The 16,944-nt window shown below is 44.2% G+C and overlaps 1 long non-coding RNA gene and 1 other non-coding gene across 2 annotated transcripts; one reads left to right on the plus strand and one right to left on the minus strand.

Annotated features, from left to right (window-relative positions):
* Positions 1-88: 88 nt before the first annotated feature.
* LOC132511514 (uncharacterized) lies at positions 89-3,805 on the plus strand. Its single transcript, XR_009537626.1, has 3 exons — positions 89-207; positions 941-1,033; positions 3,543-3,805. It is a non-coding gene; the product is annotated as an uncharacterized LOC132511514 (long non-coding RNA).
* Positions 3,806-15,483: 11,678 nt separating this feature from the next.
* Positions 15,484-15,590, minus strand: LOC132512406 (U6 spliceosomal RNA). The gene has a single exon (XR_009538136.1). It is a non-coding gene; the product is annotated as a U6 spliceosomal RNA (small nuclear RNA).
* Between the last annotated feature and the right edge of the window lie 1,354 nt (positions 15,591-16,944).

A 16,944-nucleotide genomic window follows, 5' to 3' on the forward strand; every position in this document is an offset into this window, starting at 1 on the left:
ACTGGTGGTGGGTGGTTCCAGTCCACACCAGCAAGCCTCTCTCTGGTGTCACTGGCAGAACATCTAAGCAGCTGACCAGCTCCTAAGCACAGGAAGCGCCAAAGGGCAGCTGAAGCATTAAAGCAGCCCCGTCCAGATCCTGGAGGGGCTGGGGTCAGGGCAATGCAGGCTGTGTGATCATCACAAGAGGGTGAGACGTGTCATGAGGTAAGCACACAGTTTATGTGTTTCTAAGAGAGAGAGGGAGAAAGTAAGAAAGACAGAGCAAGTTAATCAGAACTACTTCTCCAGGAAGTGGAGGTGATGGGGTCGGGGAATGGTCTCCAGCCCCCAGTACCCAGAAATACACAGAGGTGGGCTTCTCTCACAGAGCAAAGGCTAAAAGCAAACAAACAAACAAACAAAAACCACCCAAAACAAACAAAAAAAAGTGCCTTGAGGTATTTTGTTACTCAAGCAGGGCCAGGGCGCTCCTGGCCTCACCCAGTAAGGTGTGTCTTGCTAAGAAAAACACCACCACCTGAAACTAACATAATGTTGTATGTCAGCTATATTTCAATTTAAAAAGGGAAAAAAACCCCACATTTTTCAGTGGCATGTGTGCCTCGTGTTATCTGTTTAAGGAAGAAGCTGAGTTACCAGTGATAGTATCTTCTATGGAGATGGCTGTGCAGCTCAGAGGGGTGTAAATTGCACTCATTCTGCAGGGAAAGTCATGGTGAATTACCGTGGGTCAGTACCACCCAGAAGGGCAACAGCTAGATCTGTGGGGCCGGCCATTTTCTCATACAGTTACAGGTACAGAGGAAACCATACATTGCTCTGGACGGTGGGTCAGGTAATCTGTTTGGGGCATTAAACTCAGCTCCAGTCAGTGCTGGGGCCACCCAAGCATCCCGTGATCAACGAATGCTCGTGACCCTGACATAATCTCTTCCAGATGCCACACCCACAGAAAATGGTGCCCCAAAGGAAGTTGTTTCTTCTCACCAGAACAGCATCCCAGACCTATTGCAACATTTACTATTTTTGTGTAAGTACTTAAAAAAAAAAAGTCTGGTCACGTCCTTGTAGCTGTGTGCGTGTGTGCGCGCGCGTGTGTGTGTGTGTGTGTGTGTGTGTGTGTGTGTGTGTGTGATATCTAGAGAGACAACCTTCCTTTCGGCCCCTTTCCTCAAGTGCTGGGGAAGGTTTGAATCCTGAACCATGTTTGACTATTTCCCTGGGATTTTTTCCTGCCGTGGGTTATTCTCCTTTGAGACTGGCCGCCAGAGTCAGCATGAAAGATTCAAGAGGCATCAAGAAGTTTCTTTATACCCTCCCAACACTTCCCCTCCCTGCTGGCAAAATGACTCAGGTTCCTTAATCTAGATCAGGCCTTATGTTCTACATCAGGAAGCTTATTCTGTAAAGAGCCAGACAGTAAATATTTTAGGTGTTGTGGGCCATACAGTCTCTGTCCTGGCTACTCAACACTCTGCTTAGAGCTAGAAAGCAGCCATAGACAATGTGTAAATGAATGAGCACAGTTGTGTTCCAATAAAGCTTTATTTACAAAAGCAGGAGCCAGACTTGGCCCCGTCAGCAAGAGGTTGCCCACCCTTTGTTCTATACTTACAGAGATGGCAGTGGGGTGGGGGAGGGAGAGCTGATATTTATAGGATATTTACCATATGCCAGGCACTGTGCTAGCACCTTCATACGTGGTATTTCATTAGGTCGTCACAAAAATCACTGTGTGGAAGGTATAATCGATACCCATATTTTGTAGCTGAGGAAACTGAGGCTCAGAGAGGTTAAGTAACTTGACTGAGGTTGTTCAGCTGATGTTAGGATCCAATCTCAGGTATGTGAGGTTCGGAAGCCTGTGCTCTTTAAGAATGCTGGAGCTCACCAAATCCAACATCCTCATTTTATAGAGGAAATGAGAATAATAGGGGGAGATCAGACCAAGACAAACTTGTCTTCTTTCTTCAATTTATACAAGAATGGTTCTCATGCCATCACCTGGGGCATAGCAACTTCCCTCCTGAATAAGTAGTCTTCAGTAGGGACTCTCACTTCCTTGGGCCAGACACCAAACTTCCTCTTCACATGCTTTCCATCCTCCTGCCCTTATCCTCTGCTGAACTTCCAGTAACACATCACGGAAACAACTAACAATTTTCTCTCACTGGAAGATCTAGATTTCTTGTAGCATTGATTATGAAGCCTTGAATTAGCTGGACAACTTTATGCTGCAAGTAATAGAAACTCCAACTCAAATTGGCTTAAAAAAATAAAGGTCATTTATTGGCTCACATAACTGAATGGTTCAGAGACGGGGTTAACTTCAGGTGGGGCTTGATATAGGTTCAAACAGTGTGCCCAGTTTCTCTCTGTTGGTTTCTCAACGTCCTCAGTTTTAATCTCAGGCATGCTCTCCCTCATGGTAGCAGAATGGCTGCCAGGCACTCCTGAGGTTACATCCTTCCTTATTTGCATACTTCTGCCCCAAAAGGGGGCTTCTCCTTCCCAGAAACACCAGCAAACATTTCCTTGCATCTGACTGGCTTGGGTTAACTACTCATTTTAAACTAATCACTGCATCCAAGGGCTGGGACACTCTGTCTTAAGCGAATCAGCATCCATCCCTGGAACTGTGGGGCAGGGTTAGGTATATCTAAACCACGTGGCTGAGGGAATTCCCTGGTGGTCCAGTGGTTAGGACTCTGTGCTTCCACTGCAGGGGGCATGGGTTTGATTCCTGCTCGGGGATCTCCCGCAAGCCACGTGGCACGGCTATAAAAAACCAAAAAACAAAAAGTACCACATGGCTGCGAACCAGGGAAGGGTTAATTCCCCCATGAGAAATTAGGGTGGTGTGGACAGAAGAGGGGGTGGCAAACAAAAATATCTGCTCTGTGTTGAACTAAGGGTACTCAAAAAAGAGCTCTCCCGATTCCAAGAGTTCATTGTGTCATTCTTTCAACTCCTCAAGGCAGAGGAAGCTGTTTTTGCGTACATGATCCCTCCCTTATCTTCTTGGAGTTAAGGGTGAGCCTCTTCTGCCATCTGCCTGGCAGCAAGCCACAGTGAGAACTGCACACAGGGTGAATGTGGGGCGACTATGTACCTAACAGGCGCTTCTCCGTGGCCAACTGTGGGACTTCACAAGTGACCCACTGTAGGCGGGTTTTGAGTTTTACATAGAGGAAGCAGCCTTGCCAATAGCCACTCACCACTGTTCAGGATGAGTAAAAACTGATGCCAGAGAAGTGAGAAGGGCAGGGTGCTTATTTCACAAATTTGGTGATACCTTGGCTCAGGGTTAAGGCCATTTAGGATGCCCCTGCCCAGAAGCCCTCTCAGAGGAGGTCAGAACGCCACCAGCAAATTATTAAGCTTGCCGGCAGCCTTTTTCAGAGTTCAAAAAGCAAATGATACATTAGTGCCACCATAGGGCAGCTTTGCTGAGTGCCAAAACTCCCATGAGGCACAGCTCAGGTTCCAATTTACCTGTGACTAGGTAGAAACTGCAGATCCATCTGTGCTTCCTATAGGAGGAGTGCCAGGCATCCTTTGAAATCCTTCCGGCCCTGGGATGAAGACAAACCTGAGATACCAACACAGCTGTGGATCATCTGTGGGAAAAAGTCGACGACATCCAAGCCCGTGGCATTCAGTTGCCTCACGTTCATTTTGGTTGTGATGCATTTATGTGTAGACGCTGCTTGGCTGTTTTACATTGTTTAATTGTTTGTATTTTAACTTTCTTCCTGATTTTCCTTGCAGTCAAGAGTCTTCACAATCTTTGAGGAGTGTTGCTCTGGTTAGCTCATTTGGTTAAAAGCCAAAATAAGGGCAATTTCATTCCCAGGTATATGTTCCCCAAAGAACTGAAAGCAAGGACTCAAACAGACACTTGGACACCAACGTTCGTAGCAGCATTATCCACAATGGCCGCAAAGTGGAAACAAATCAAATATCCATCAACTGATGAATGAAGAACTAAAATGTGGTTTATCTATACAATGGAATATTACTCAGTCATAAAAAAGGAATGAAATTCTGGTGCATGCCACAACATGGATGAACCTTCAAAATATTATGCTAAAAAAAAATATTATGCTAAATGGGGCTTCCCTGGTGGCGCAGTTGTTAAGAATCCGCCTGCCAATTCAGGGGACACGGGTTCAAGCCCTGGTCCGGGAAGATCCCACGTGCCGCGGAGCAACTGAGCCCATGCACCACAACTACTGAGCCTGCGCTCTAGAGTCCGCGAGCCACAACTACTGAAGCCCGCAAACCACAACTACTGAAGCCCACGCACCTAGAGCCCGTGCTCTGCAACAAGAGAATCCACCACAATGAGAAGCCCATGTATCGCAACAGAGAGTAGCCCCCACTCTCCGCAACTAGAGAAAACCCGCGTGCAGCAGCAAAGACCCAATGCAGCCAAAAATTAAAATAAATGAATAAATAAATTTATAAAAAATATATTATGCTAAATGAAATAAGCCAGGCACAAAAGAACAAATATTGTATGATTCCACTTATATGAGAATAGGCAAATTCATAGAGACAAAAAGTAGAACAGTAGTAACCAAGGGCTGGGCAGAAGGAGGGATGCGGAATTGTTGTTTAATGGGTACAGACTTTCTATCTGGGATGATGAAAATTTTCTGGAGATGGATGGTGGAGATGGCTGCACAACACTGTGAATGTATTTAATGCCACTGAATTGTACACTTAAAAGTGGTTAAAATGCTGACAAAACTATAATTCAAAAAAGGTACATACACCCCTATGTTCATAGCAGCACTATTCACAATAGCCAAGACATGGAAACAACCTAAATGCCCATTGACAGATGAATGGATAAAGAAGGTGTGGTACCTACATAAAATGGAATACTACTCAGCCATAAAAAAGAATGAAATAATGCCATCTGCAGCAACATGGTTGCAACTAGAGATTATTATACTAAGTGAAGTAAGTCAAAAAGAGAAAGACAAATACCATATGATATCACTTATATGTGGAATCTAAAATATGACACAGGGGACTTCCCTGGTGGTGGTGCAGTGGTTAAGAATCCACCTGCCAATGCAGGGGACATGGGTTCAATCCCTGGTCTGGGAAGATCCCACATGCCATGGAACAATTAAGCCTGTGTGCCACAACTACTGTGCCCATGTGCCACAACTACTGAAGCCCACACGCCTAGAGCCTGTGCTCCGCAACAAGAGGAGCCCGCGCACCACAATGAAGAGTAGCCCCCACTCGCCACAACTAGAGAAAGCCCATGCACAGCAGTGGAGACCCAATGCAGCCAAAAATAAATAAATAAAATTTTAAAAAAATTTTAATAAAAGAAAATAAAATAGGACACAAACGAACCTATCTGTGAAACAGGAACAGACTCACAGACATAGAGAACAGTCTGGTGGTTGCCAAGGGGGAGGGGTTAAGGGAGGGCTGGTGTGGGAGGTTGGGATTAGCAGATGTAAGCTTTTATATATAGAATGGATAAACAGCAAGGTCCTACTGTATAGCACAGAGAATTATATTCAATATCCTATGATAAACCATAATGGAAAAGAATATTTTAAAAAAGAATGTATATATATGTATAACTGAATCACTTTGCTGTACAGCAGTAATTAACACAACATTGTAAATCAATTATACTTCAATAAAAAATGGTTAAAATGGTTACTTCTATATTATGTATATTTTACCACGATTAAAAAATTGTTTCTTAAGTCAAAGTTAGAGGTAAAATTGAAGTAGGGGCCTGTTAGCTCCATTCTGTCTCATAAACCACGTCAGCTGCATTCCAAGCCCAGCTGGTGATTAGAAATCAATGCCTTTGGCCAGAAGAGAGTTCATCTCAGGGCAATCTCTTCTGGTTGCTGGGAAATAGAGTCCGTCTGCTACTTTAATAGTGGGTTAGGAGGTTGGCCATGACACTGAACGTTACACCTCAGAGGTGTAAATAAATAAGGCATCCACATCGTTCAAACATCCAATAAAACAAAACACAGGTAGTAAAAAGTCTCCCTCCTACCCTTTTCCCATCCACTCAGTGCCCATGTCCCTTAATAGGTGACTCTTGATTTTAGTTTTTTGTTTATCCTTCTAGAAAAATTATGTGTATACCAACTACTATGGGTATACGTTATTTTTCTCTCTTTCTTTTTTTACCCAAATGGTAGCACACTGCTCCGGACTTTGCCTTTTTTTGTTAGAACGTACCTTGCTGAACTTTCCATAAAATACATAAGGAATTTCCTTACTCTCTTTTTACAGCTGTATAATATTCCAACATATGGAGGGACCATAATTTATTTAACCAATCCTTTATTGTTGAACATTTAGCTGTTTCCATTCTTTTGCCATTACGTAATTATGAATATCATTTTGCACATGTGTAAGGATATCTGCAGGAAAAAATTCTGGGACTGCTAGATCAGAGTATAAACATTTGTAATTTTGATAAATACTGACAAATTGCCCTTGATAGGGGGTGTCAATTTACCCTCTTACTGGTAACGTGTGAGAATGCTTGTTTTCTGACCCATTCAGTCTGATTTCAAATTTTTGGATTTTACCAGTATAATGGGTAAAAAATGATACCTCAATGTGGTTTTAATTTGCATTTCTCATATGACTAGGGTTGAGCATCTTTTTATAATAAGAGTCATTTCTCTTTTCTTTTTTGTGAACCATCTGTGGACCATCTTTTGCCCACTTTTCTCTTGGGCTAGTGATCTTTTCCTCTGTAAATATTATGGAAATTAACTCTTTGCCTGTGATTTGAGTTGAACATATTTTTCCAAGTTTATCATTTGTCTTTGTTTGTATTTTGCATTGCAAAATTTTTTATGTAGCCAAATGTATCAATTTATTTTTAGTGGCTTTTGGATTTTGTGATATAATGAGAAAGGGCTTGCTCCCTTTGGAGTTAGAATCCTCTCATATTTTCTTCTATTATTTTCATGATTTCATTTTTCTTCCATTTCAAACTTTGATTCAATTGGAATTTATCCTCATATGTAGTGTGAAGTCTGAATCCAACTTTGTTTTTCAAGTGGCTACCCAGTTGTTCCAATACTACATATTGAGAAATCAATCTATTCCCCCACTGCTTCTAGATTCTATCTGAATTAAATACTATGGGATGGAACCACAGTCCCTACCCTAGGTGGATTCCATCTTTTGTCCCCCATCCCTATGGGACTGCACAAAGTACATCTTAGACTCTCAGCACATTTTCTGGAAAAAGTGACCCCAAGTGCTCTGCTCACCAACCCACTTTCCCAACCTCTCCCAGACCTCATTCGGTAATTGATCCCTATCTTATTAACTCTTACTAAAATATTTTTGTTATACTTTGTCTAACTTAAAGATTTTTCTTTGTGGAAAGTATTCTTCTAAATTATCTAGTCCACTACTACCAGAAGAGGATGTTCTGGGTTTTGGTAGTAGAGGTCCGTATGTTGAACCACCCTTGAACTCCTGGAACAAACTCCATATGATATATTAATTTTACTATGCTATATTCTTTTTATTAATATTGTAATTGAACTTTTTGCATTAATAGTAATTAATGACCTGCACCTATGTTTTTATATTTAATGAAGTCTTCACTGGATTGGTATCAGTCTTGTGCTCATATTTCTAAAAGATTTTGGAAAAGTTCCTCTTTTTTCTACATAGCATGTTTAAACAGCCCTGGGATTATCTTCTCTTTAAAGGTTTGTTAGAATTCCCTTGCGAAACCATGTAGTGCAGTGGTTTTAATTGTAGTCATTGGGACCCTTGCTGGGGGGCTACGGAGGGGAGAAGTGTAATCTAAATGACAGACAGTATTTGATTCACACCAGCGCACACAGCTGGAGCTGGAGCAATTGTGTGATTTAAAACAATTTAATTCTAGTAAAATTTCAATACCATGAAATTATAAAGGTTAATTTTTTGTGGGTTTTTTTTTTTTTTTTGCTCCAAGAGTCAAAAAGCGTCAAAGTCTTTTCGTTTACTTATTTCATGCTCTAGCCTTTTTCAGAGATCAAAATATTAAAACACTTCCCAAACATTTATTCCACCTTTCTTGGCCATCAGAACTCTAGAGATAACGTATAGTTGCTTCAGGCCATAATGATAACCCTCCCTCCAATACTCAAAGCTAATCTCCTATAAAATTTGACATTTTCTCATCAGAAAACAGTTCCTATTTCTGGGCTTCTTATCTGTGCTGTTCTCCCCCACAGGCAGAGGGTTTTACCTCTTTGATTACTCCTATAAGTGGAATAAAACGTGATCATTAAGAATAAAGATGAAAGCAAGATGGGGAGGTGGAACATCAAATCTATACTCTAAAGCAAAATCAAAACAAACAAAACATCAATAACAGCATACGTCCAAAAGTCCTTTAGGACAAAGTGTTATTTATTAATGGGCTATTTTCACATCTCCCCTCCTGAGGGAAAAATCACTCACAGAGACCCTGACGCACAGCCAAAGGGCTTTGGGTCAAAAGTGACCTCGGCAAGGTGGCCTGGTTCCACAGGAGATATGGGATGTAGAGCGTAATCTGGAGCTTCAGAGTAATAGGAGACTAAGGGCATCTGAACTGGAACCTCCCCTGCCCCACAACCCTGGGAAAGAGGGTGGGAGTCAAGTTCACTGCCAAGGTAAGAGGTGGTTGAATTTCAGAAGGATGTTGTCGTGTCCAGCCAGTATGTATCCTTACTATGTGACTGGTGTGATTTTGCTGGCTAAATGAAGTTAGTTAACCACTAACTAGGGGAAGCTGGAAATTCTAGTTGCCCAGATTCATGTCTGTCTCTGTCTCCAGGCTATAATCTCCTTGAAGATTGGGATTATATTTTAATCTCAGTGTCTGGCACAGAGTGCTTGCTCAGTACGTGAAAGAATGAAATAATTAAAGAAAGGTTTATATGAATTCATTCATTCATTCATTCATTATGTATCATGTATCCGTGATACATGTGTCGGTAATAGATCAGAGGACAACCCTGATCTTTGCTCTAATGGCATTTGTGGCCCAATGGTACAAGATGCCCAAGTACCACAGGAGATCGGATGAGGGATGATGGATGTGGGCTCACCCTGCGCTCTAGAGACGCTTCCCACCTGCTGTCGGTGGGACCTGCAGAGCGCAAAGCAAAGGAGTCTTGAGGGAAATGGCTCAGACACCGGGGGTCCTCTCTCTGCCTTAGCCCCCATGGGGTGGGCGGCGATGCTCTCTTTGGGTGTGAAAAGATGAAGAAAACCAAGGCGCTTGCCTTGACAGCCGCTCCCAGCCCGAGGCCCAACGTGCAGAGATTGTAATCTACATCCTTGCTGTTACCAGAGAAGGAAAACCAACACAGAGACGGGAAGAAAAGCACACTTTCTGTGCAGATGGTGGGGGTGTGGTTTCGCAAGGGAGGGAGGCTCGAGCTCTAAATCAGGCAGTGGCGCGCCCCCTGCTGGATCTAAGATTGTTCTGCAACTAGCGGAACAAGGGCTAAACCAGGTGGGATGATGGCCGCAAAGTTGGGGCAAGGAATAAGGAATGTTCCTCGTTCCTCCCAAATGCAGAAACCAAATTGCCAAGGGGAAGAAATCTACCAAGGCTGATCAAGGGCCCCCCATCTTCCCAACCTTCTGGGGGAATCAGGAGTGGGTAAGCGGTGAACAAAACTCCATCTGTAACCAGGGCCTTGGCTAACCACTCTTCTGGCAAATTCACTACCCCTTAATGCCTCAGTTCCCATCTTGGGCTCAACCTGGGGGAAAATGTATGAATTATTATAAAACATCTGTCCCCCCTCTTTTTCTGCAAATATAAGAACACTGGGCATGGGTAATAATACAGATAGCATTCTTGTAAGGTCTTTGTATCTAGCTTACTGGCATCCCCCATCACTCCCTCCCCAACAGCATATAATTTGAGGATTTTCTTTAAAACAAACAAACAAACAAACTTTAATGCCCCCAGCTAATCTTTTCCAAATAGCAACAATTATAAATTCCAAACAAAAACGTAGAGGCATGTGAGCCTCTCTTAGGCTTTTCATTTTAATCGAGCTGCTAATTAAAAGCTATAATTTAACAAATAATGACCTAACCATCTCACTTTGAAATCAAACAAAAACCTACCACTAAAATGTTGGACTAGATAATGAATCCAGGCACAATTCAGACTCTTGCTGGGCCCGTGCTTGGCCCCCTTCCAGCAAAGGGCCTGACGCCTTTGATTAGCAGCAATAGTTTTCCAAACCATTTGGAGCAAACTCACTATGGGGAGGATAAGTGAGCAATTTGTGAGGCTAAGTGTTTTTTTGGACCCACTCCCACTGCTGATGGAGCTGGATGAATATTTATCCCTTCTTTGCCGTCATTCATTGTCACTTGGTCAATTTCATTTTCTCCCTGGCCCCTCTTTGGCCCCTGGGGAAGAATGTTGTTCTTGAGGTAAAAAGCAGGAAGGAATCGCAAACAGGAAAACTAGAGATGAAACCAGGTGATGCTCACTGCATACAGTCTCCTAAGTGGTTAATAAAATAATAAACAATGGAAGCACGATTGCTTCCCATCTACCACGCCCCCTCCCTTAGCTGGGAACTGGGCATCTGTGCCAGGCTATAAATAGTCTCCTGTTCTGGAACCTCCCCCGCAGCCCAAGCTCACACCAGTTGCCAGTACGTGCCATCCAGTGGCTCTGCAGGCAGGAGGACCTCAAACACTGGCCCCTTTCTGAAGTCCTAGGAGGGGAGAGAATTGGGTACCTCTGAAAAGGCATCAGGTAGTGGCAGAGCACTCCCCATGGATCCGAGGCAGGAGGAGTGGGCACTGCGTGAGACCATAGGAGAATACAGATCTTGGACACTCAGTCTATCTGTAGGTGCAGGGAGGAAGGAGCTGCCAGGTGTATGCATGTCACACGGCCACTCTTAGGACCTCGGCTTGGGCTGTTACATCCCCAGGAGCTACTCCTGCTTTGAAACCTTAAACCCTAATGGCCTTTCTCTTGAGTACAATCCGTCCTTTATCTCCCTCTCCCCATCATTCTACCTGTACCTGTTCTTCAGCCTCAAATAGACCTGATAACAGTCATAATCGTCATCACCACCATCATCACTGCCATCCTCAAGGCTACCATATATTGAGTGCTTACAGTTCACCCAGCACTTCGAGAAATACTGTATGTGGATTGATTCCATTAATCCTCCCAGCAACCCTAAACCAATAATAATAGAGTTTTTAATCCCTTGTTCCCTCATTAAAAAAAATTATTTATTTATTTGGCTGTGCTGGGTCTTAGTTGCGGCACGCGGGATCTTTAGTTGTGGCATGTGGGACCTAGTTCCCTGACCAGGGATCGAACCCCGGGCCCCCTGCACTGGGAGCACAGAGTCTTAGCCACTGGACCGCCCGGGAAGTCCTCCCTCATTTTCTTCCAGGCTCTTTCTGGATTCTTTTCCTTTCCTAACCAACTGTACTGCACAAGCCAAAGAGTTCTGAGTGCCTGCTACCCCCAGAGCCCTCCTCTGAGGAAATTGGTTACATTGGTGGGGGGCAGTTCTTGTTCTGTCTTGTGTCATATCACTGGACTATGCTTCTGGTGCCAGTGGTTTAGTCTGGGGGTGGGGCCCAAGCCCAAAGTGGCTATGGATAGGCTGCACATCAAAATGACCAACCACCCATGATATGGGTCTGTAAGAGTCTAACAGAGACGCTCCATATTGGATAACGACAACGTCACCCAATCAGATTTCCTCTGGATGGATGAATGTGAGATGCACACTGGGACAATGAAAGGCAGCCTCCACAGAGATGACAAGATGACAGATGATAACCATGGTATGTACCTGGATTTGTGTTTACTAAGTGCCAGGTGCCCGGCTGAATGCTTCTCAAATTTTAGATTATCTTTCAGCAGTCTTACAACATAGATACTATTAGCACCTCCACTTTACAGATAAGAAAACAGAGGCTTAAGCAAGTTAATCCATGTGCCACGGGTTACACAGCCATGGTAGGGAGGAGATCCAAACCCAGGCAGCAGGACTGAAGATATTAGTCTATTTCTTTGAATAATAAACATTTTTAAGTTTTAAAAAGATTAACAGGGCTTCCCTGGTGGCGCAGTGGTTGAGAGTCTGCCTGCCGATGCAGGGGACACGCGTTCGTGCCCCGGTCCGGGAAGATCCCACATGCTGCGGAGCGGCTGGGCCCGTGAGCCATGGCCGCTGAGCCTGCGTGTCCGGAGCCTGTGCTCCGCAACGGGAGAGGCCACAACAGTGAGAGGGCCGCCTACCGCAAAAAAAAAAAAAAGATTAACACTTAGTTGCCAGGGGAAGGGGGTGGGGGGAGGAGGGATGAACAGGCAGAGCACAGAGGGTTTTAGGGCAGTGAAGCTACTCTGTATGATACTATAATGGTGGGTACATGTCATCATGCATTTAACCAAACCCACAGGATATACAAAGCCAAGGATGAAGCCTAATGTAAACTGTGGACTTTGGGTGGTAATGATGTGTCAGTGTTGGTCCATCGACTGTAACAAATGCACCCCTGTGATGGGGGATGTGGATAATGGGGAGGCGGTGCATGTGCTGGGGCAGGGAGCATATGGGAAATCTCCGTATCTTCTGCTCAGTGTTGCTGTGCATCTAAAACTGTTCTAAACAATAAAGTCTATTTTAAAAAGATAATAGAGTCACATGGTCCAAATGCTTTTTAAAAAAAGCATAAAAGAGTATTCAGTAAAATGTTTATCTCCCACCTCTGTTCTCCATCCTTCCAGTCCTACCCCACCCCGGTCTCTGAAACCACTATTATTTCTCATTTATCCTTCAAGAATTTTTTCATGCAAAAAAAAAAAAAAAGAATTTCTTTAATTGCAAGTATGTACATATATTTATATATAAACATTTATATTCTTATTTTACACAAAAGTAGGATTGCTGGGTCAAAGGGAATATACAAGTGCTACGTTGATAGCTGTTGCCAAGTTGCCCTTCGTAAGGGTGATGCCCTCTCAGGTATGGCTGCCGGGAGGGAAACTGGCCTCACTCTGTGCAGAGGGGGCCTGTCTTCTCAACCCTCTGTTAGACCAGAACCTCCTCCATGACTGGAATTCCAACCAGCCAGTGTCCTAGTTCTCCCTGTGTCCCTGGGTCACTGTGTGGCTGCCATGAAGGCGTCCCTGCTACCTCACTTCCCTGAGGATGGTAACGCTGAAGGCGGTAGTTCTCACAGTGTGGTCCTGAGACGGCAGCATGAGGACCACCTGGGAACTTGTTAGAAATGCACATTTTCAGGCCCTGCCCCAGACCTACTGAATCAGAAATTCTGGAAGCCAGGCATGTTCTAAACAAGCCCTCTGGGTGATTCTGATGCACGCTAAGGTCTGAGAACCACTGTCCTAAGGTAAACTAAGTCCCTTCCTTGTATCTTGAAACCACCTCAGAATCCAGCCGGTACCCGACGGTTAATCATCTTACTTGACTTCTCCAGAGCCTCTAGCTCACGACCGTGGCTACCTTCTTGAAATGTGCTACTCACTGGTTTCCATGAATCTTCTCTCGTGGTTTCCTCTCCACCTCTCTGACCTCCATCTTCAGCTTCCTTTGAGGGTCCTCTTTACCACCCACTACTTTAACGTTCTTAGTGACTCACCGCTGTTCTCACTCTACACGTTTCCCCTGGGCAATGTCATCCACTCACCTGGTGTTAACGGCCATCAGCATGTGCTGCTGACTCTCCAGTCTATATCTCCACACTCACCTCTCCCTCGGGCTTCGCGCTTCTTTAACCCTCCGCCTGTTGTGAATATCTCCACTTGGATGTCCCACAGTCACCCCAACGTCAACGTTTCCAAAACTAAGCTCATTTTCTTCTCAAGACTCGTTCCTCCTCCAAAGTTGCCTATTTCAGGCAATTCCCTGACAACTTAAGTTGCTTGAGCCAGAAACCTTGGAGTCATTCTAGACTTTCCCCTTTTTTCACTCCTTTCATCCAATCGAGCACCAAGTCTTGTCTATTTAAAAATCTACTCCCTCTTCCCCATCCACCCTACTACTCCACCTCTAATTCAGGCCTCCATTATCCATTATCTTTTGCCTGAACTGGTGCAGTATCTTTTGCCTTTGCTGGTCCTTTTGTCTCCAGTCAACCTGACCCAGCTTCCTCCATACCCAACACAGTTTTCTGCACCAGAAACTCCAATTCTGCACCCAGTTTTGACATGTGGCCTTTTCCCACACACCAAAAAATTCTCTGACACTAGCTGAATTCTGATACTATTTACTTGGAGGTAGCATCAGCTCCCACAGGTTAAGGGCTCAGTCCTATAAGGCTGCACCCCCCGCCCTGCCACTTCAGATGCCAATCAAAAGTCTAGGTTGTCACCTGTGCTTCTGACTGACTGGCTATAGACTGGAGCTTCCAATGACCCTCCTAAGGTTCAATTAATTTGCTAGAGCTGTTCACAGAACTCTGAAACATTTTACTTACTATAGTACTGGCTTATTACCTAGAACTCAGGAACAGCCAGGAAGAAGAGACGCATAGGGAAAGGTATGGGCAAAGGGCACGGTGTGCCACTCTCTCCAAATCTCCATGTGTTCACCATCCTGGAAGCTCTCTGAACCCAACCATTTGGGGTTTGATGGAGGCTTCATTACAGAGTTATGATTGATTAAATCACTGGCCATTGGCAATGCGTTCAACTTCCAGCCCCTCTCCCCTCCCCAGAGGAACTGGGGACTGAAAGTTCCAATACTCTAATCACATGGTTGGTTCTCCTGGCAACCAGCCCCCATCCTAAGATACAGTCTAATAGTCACCTCATTAATACAACAGTAGACATGTTTATAACTCATTAATACAACAGTAGACATGTTTATAACTCTCATCACTTAGGAAATTCCAAGGGTTTTAGGGGCTTTGTGCCAGGAATGGGGATGAACACCAACTACATACTTCTTATTATAAATCACAATATCACAATTTCCTATTGGTTCTGTTTCTCTGGGGTGCCTGACTACAAGGCACCTCCCTGGGTCTGGCCTATTTTCCTACTCAGGTTCTTATTTGATCCCAGATAACAGGCTGCCTTAAAGAAAGAAAATTTAAAAAAAAAAAAGCAAAATATTCATTTTTCACTGCTGTGAATTCACCAGAAACAGGAGGAGAACCTTGTAATGCTTAGGGATTCCAGCAACTACTTTACACTATTTTGTGTCTTCCAGTGAGAGGAAGGTTATCTTGATAGCATTTTGTTTGGTTGTTTGTTTGGTCGTTTTTATGGTGATGACTCTTTTCTTTCTCTCTTTATAAATTTTATTCAATAAATAAAAATTGTATATATTTAAGGGGTCCAACATGGTGATTTGATATACATAGTGAAATGACTACAGTCAAGTTAATTAACATACATCTCCTCACACAGTCACTGTTTTGTGTGTGTGATGAGTGTACCTGAAAAATATGAGATGCTTCAGGAATTTGGGTCTCATCCTTGCACAGGGGCCCTGTTCATCTCCTCTGTATTTTTCCAATTTTAGCAGATGTGCTGCCAAAGGGAGCATTTGATAGCATTCATTTTGGGTCGTATCTCTTCATTCTTTAGGATGTTTCTAGGATACAGAAACATCTGGGCTTGCAGAGCTGGAATTTTTCTTGAAAACTTTGATTTTTTTTTTTTTTTTTGCGGTACGCGGGCCTCTCACTGTCGTGGCCTCTCCCGTTGCGGAGCACAGGCTCTGGACACGCAGGCTCAGCAGCCATGGCTCACGGGCCCAGCCGCTCCGCGGCATGTGGGATCTTCCCGAACCGGGGCACGAACCCGTGTCCCCTGCACTGGCAGGCAGACTCTCAACCACTGCGCCACCAGGGAAACCCGAAAACTTTGATTTTTTAAAAACATCAAGCCTGAGGACTTCCCTGGTGGTCCAGTGGTTAAGACCGCGCTTCCAATGCAGGGGACGCGCGTTCGATCCCCGGTCGGGGAACTAAGATCCCACATGGCCCATGGCACGGCCAAAAAAATTAAAAGACCAAGCTGGGTTCATCTGTAATGACAGTTTGTCTTGTAACCTAACTGCCTTTATTTTATCAGTTGTGTAAGGATGCTCTTCATTTTGCTGTTTAGCAAGGTCAGATTGGGCAGCTTTTAGGTGCAAAATTGGCGCCTCGTTCTTGAAAATCGAAAGTAAAGCCTTGCTGACCACATTGAACGATGTGGGATTTGGGTTTTCATCGGCTGCTATTTCCTTGATGGACACATTGACTTACTCAATCCCAAATGCTTAGAGCAAAACTATCAGGTGTTAATTCTCTCCAGCAGCGTCTCCAGCAATATCCAGAGATGGGCTTTCATAGCTGGGCTGCTTAGGGTGAGTCTATTAATTGATTATAGGAGCTGTGTGAACTCCTCGGAGGAATATTTGCATTTCAGAGGCAGGGTTCAAGTTCAAGCCATCCTTCTCTTCCCTCGTCCGCTTCTCCAGACTGAAAAGGGGCTCTTTAAGGACAGGACCCCCTCTTGTTTATCTTTGCATTTCCCCAGCCCCTCATGAAAAGCCTGATGATCAAGAAATACCCATTAAATAGAATCAATGGAATCTGACCATCTGTATTCATTAGGACTCTTCACATTACAAACAACAATTCCATCTAAAGGCACTACTTAAATATTAAAGAGACTATTTTGGCTCACGTAACCGAACAGTGTGGGTAGATTTTTAAATCTGGCTTGATCTAGTCTTCAAATAACGTGACCAGGAACCTGGGTTTTCTCTTACCAACCTTCCTGGCTCTCCTTCCTTGATGCTAGCTCCATTCTCAGGCCTGCTCTCCCCCATGGTTTGCCAGATGGAAATAACCACCCCCCAGAGCTGGAGCCAGGCTCTTGCCTATCCAGCAGGTGAGTCTACTCAGGCA

This window comes from Lagenorhynchus albirostris, chromosome 20, assembly GCF_949774975.1.
Source record: "Lagenorhynchus albirostris chromosome 20, mLagAlb1.1, whole genome shotgun sequence".
NCBI lineage: Eukaryota > Metazoa > Chordata > Mammalia > Artiodactyla > Delphinidae > Lagenorhynchus > Lagenorhynchus albirostris.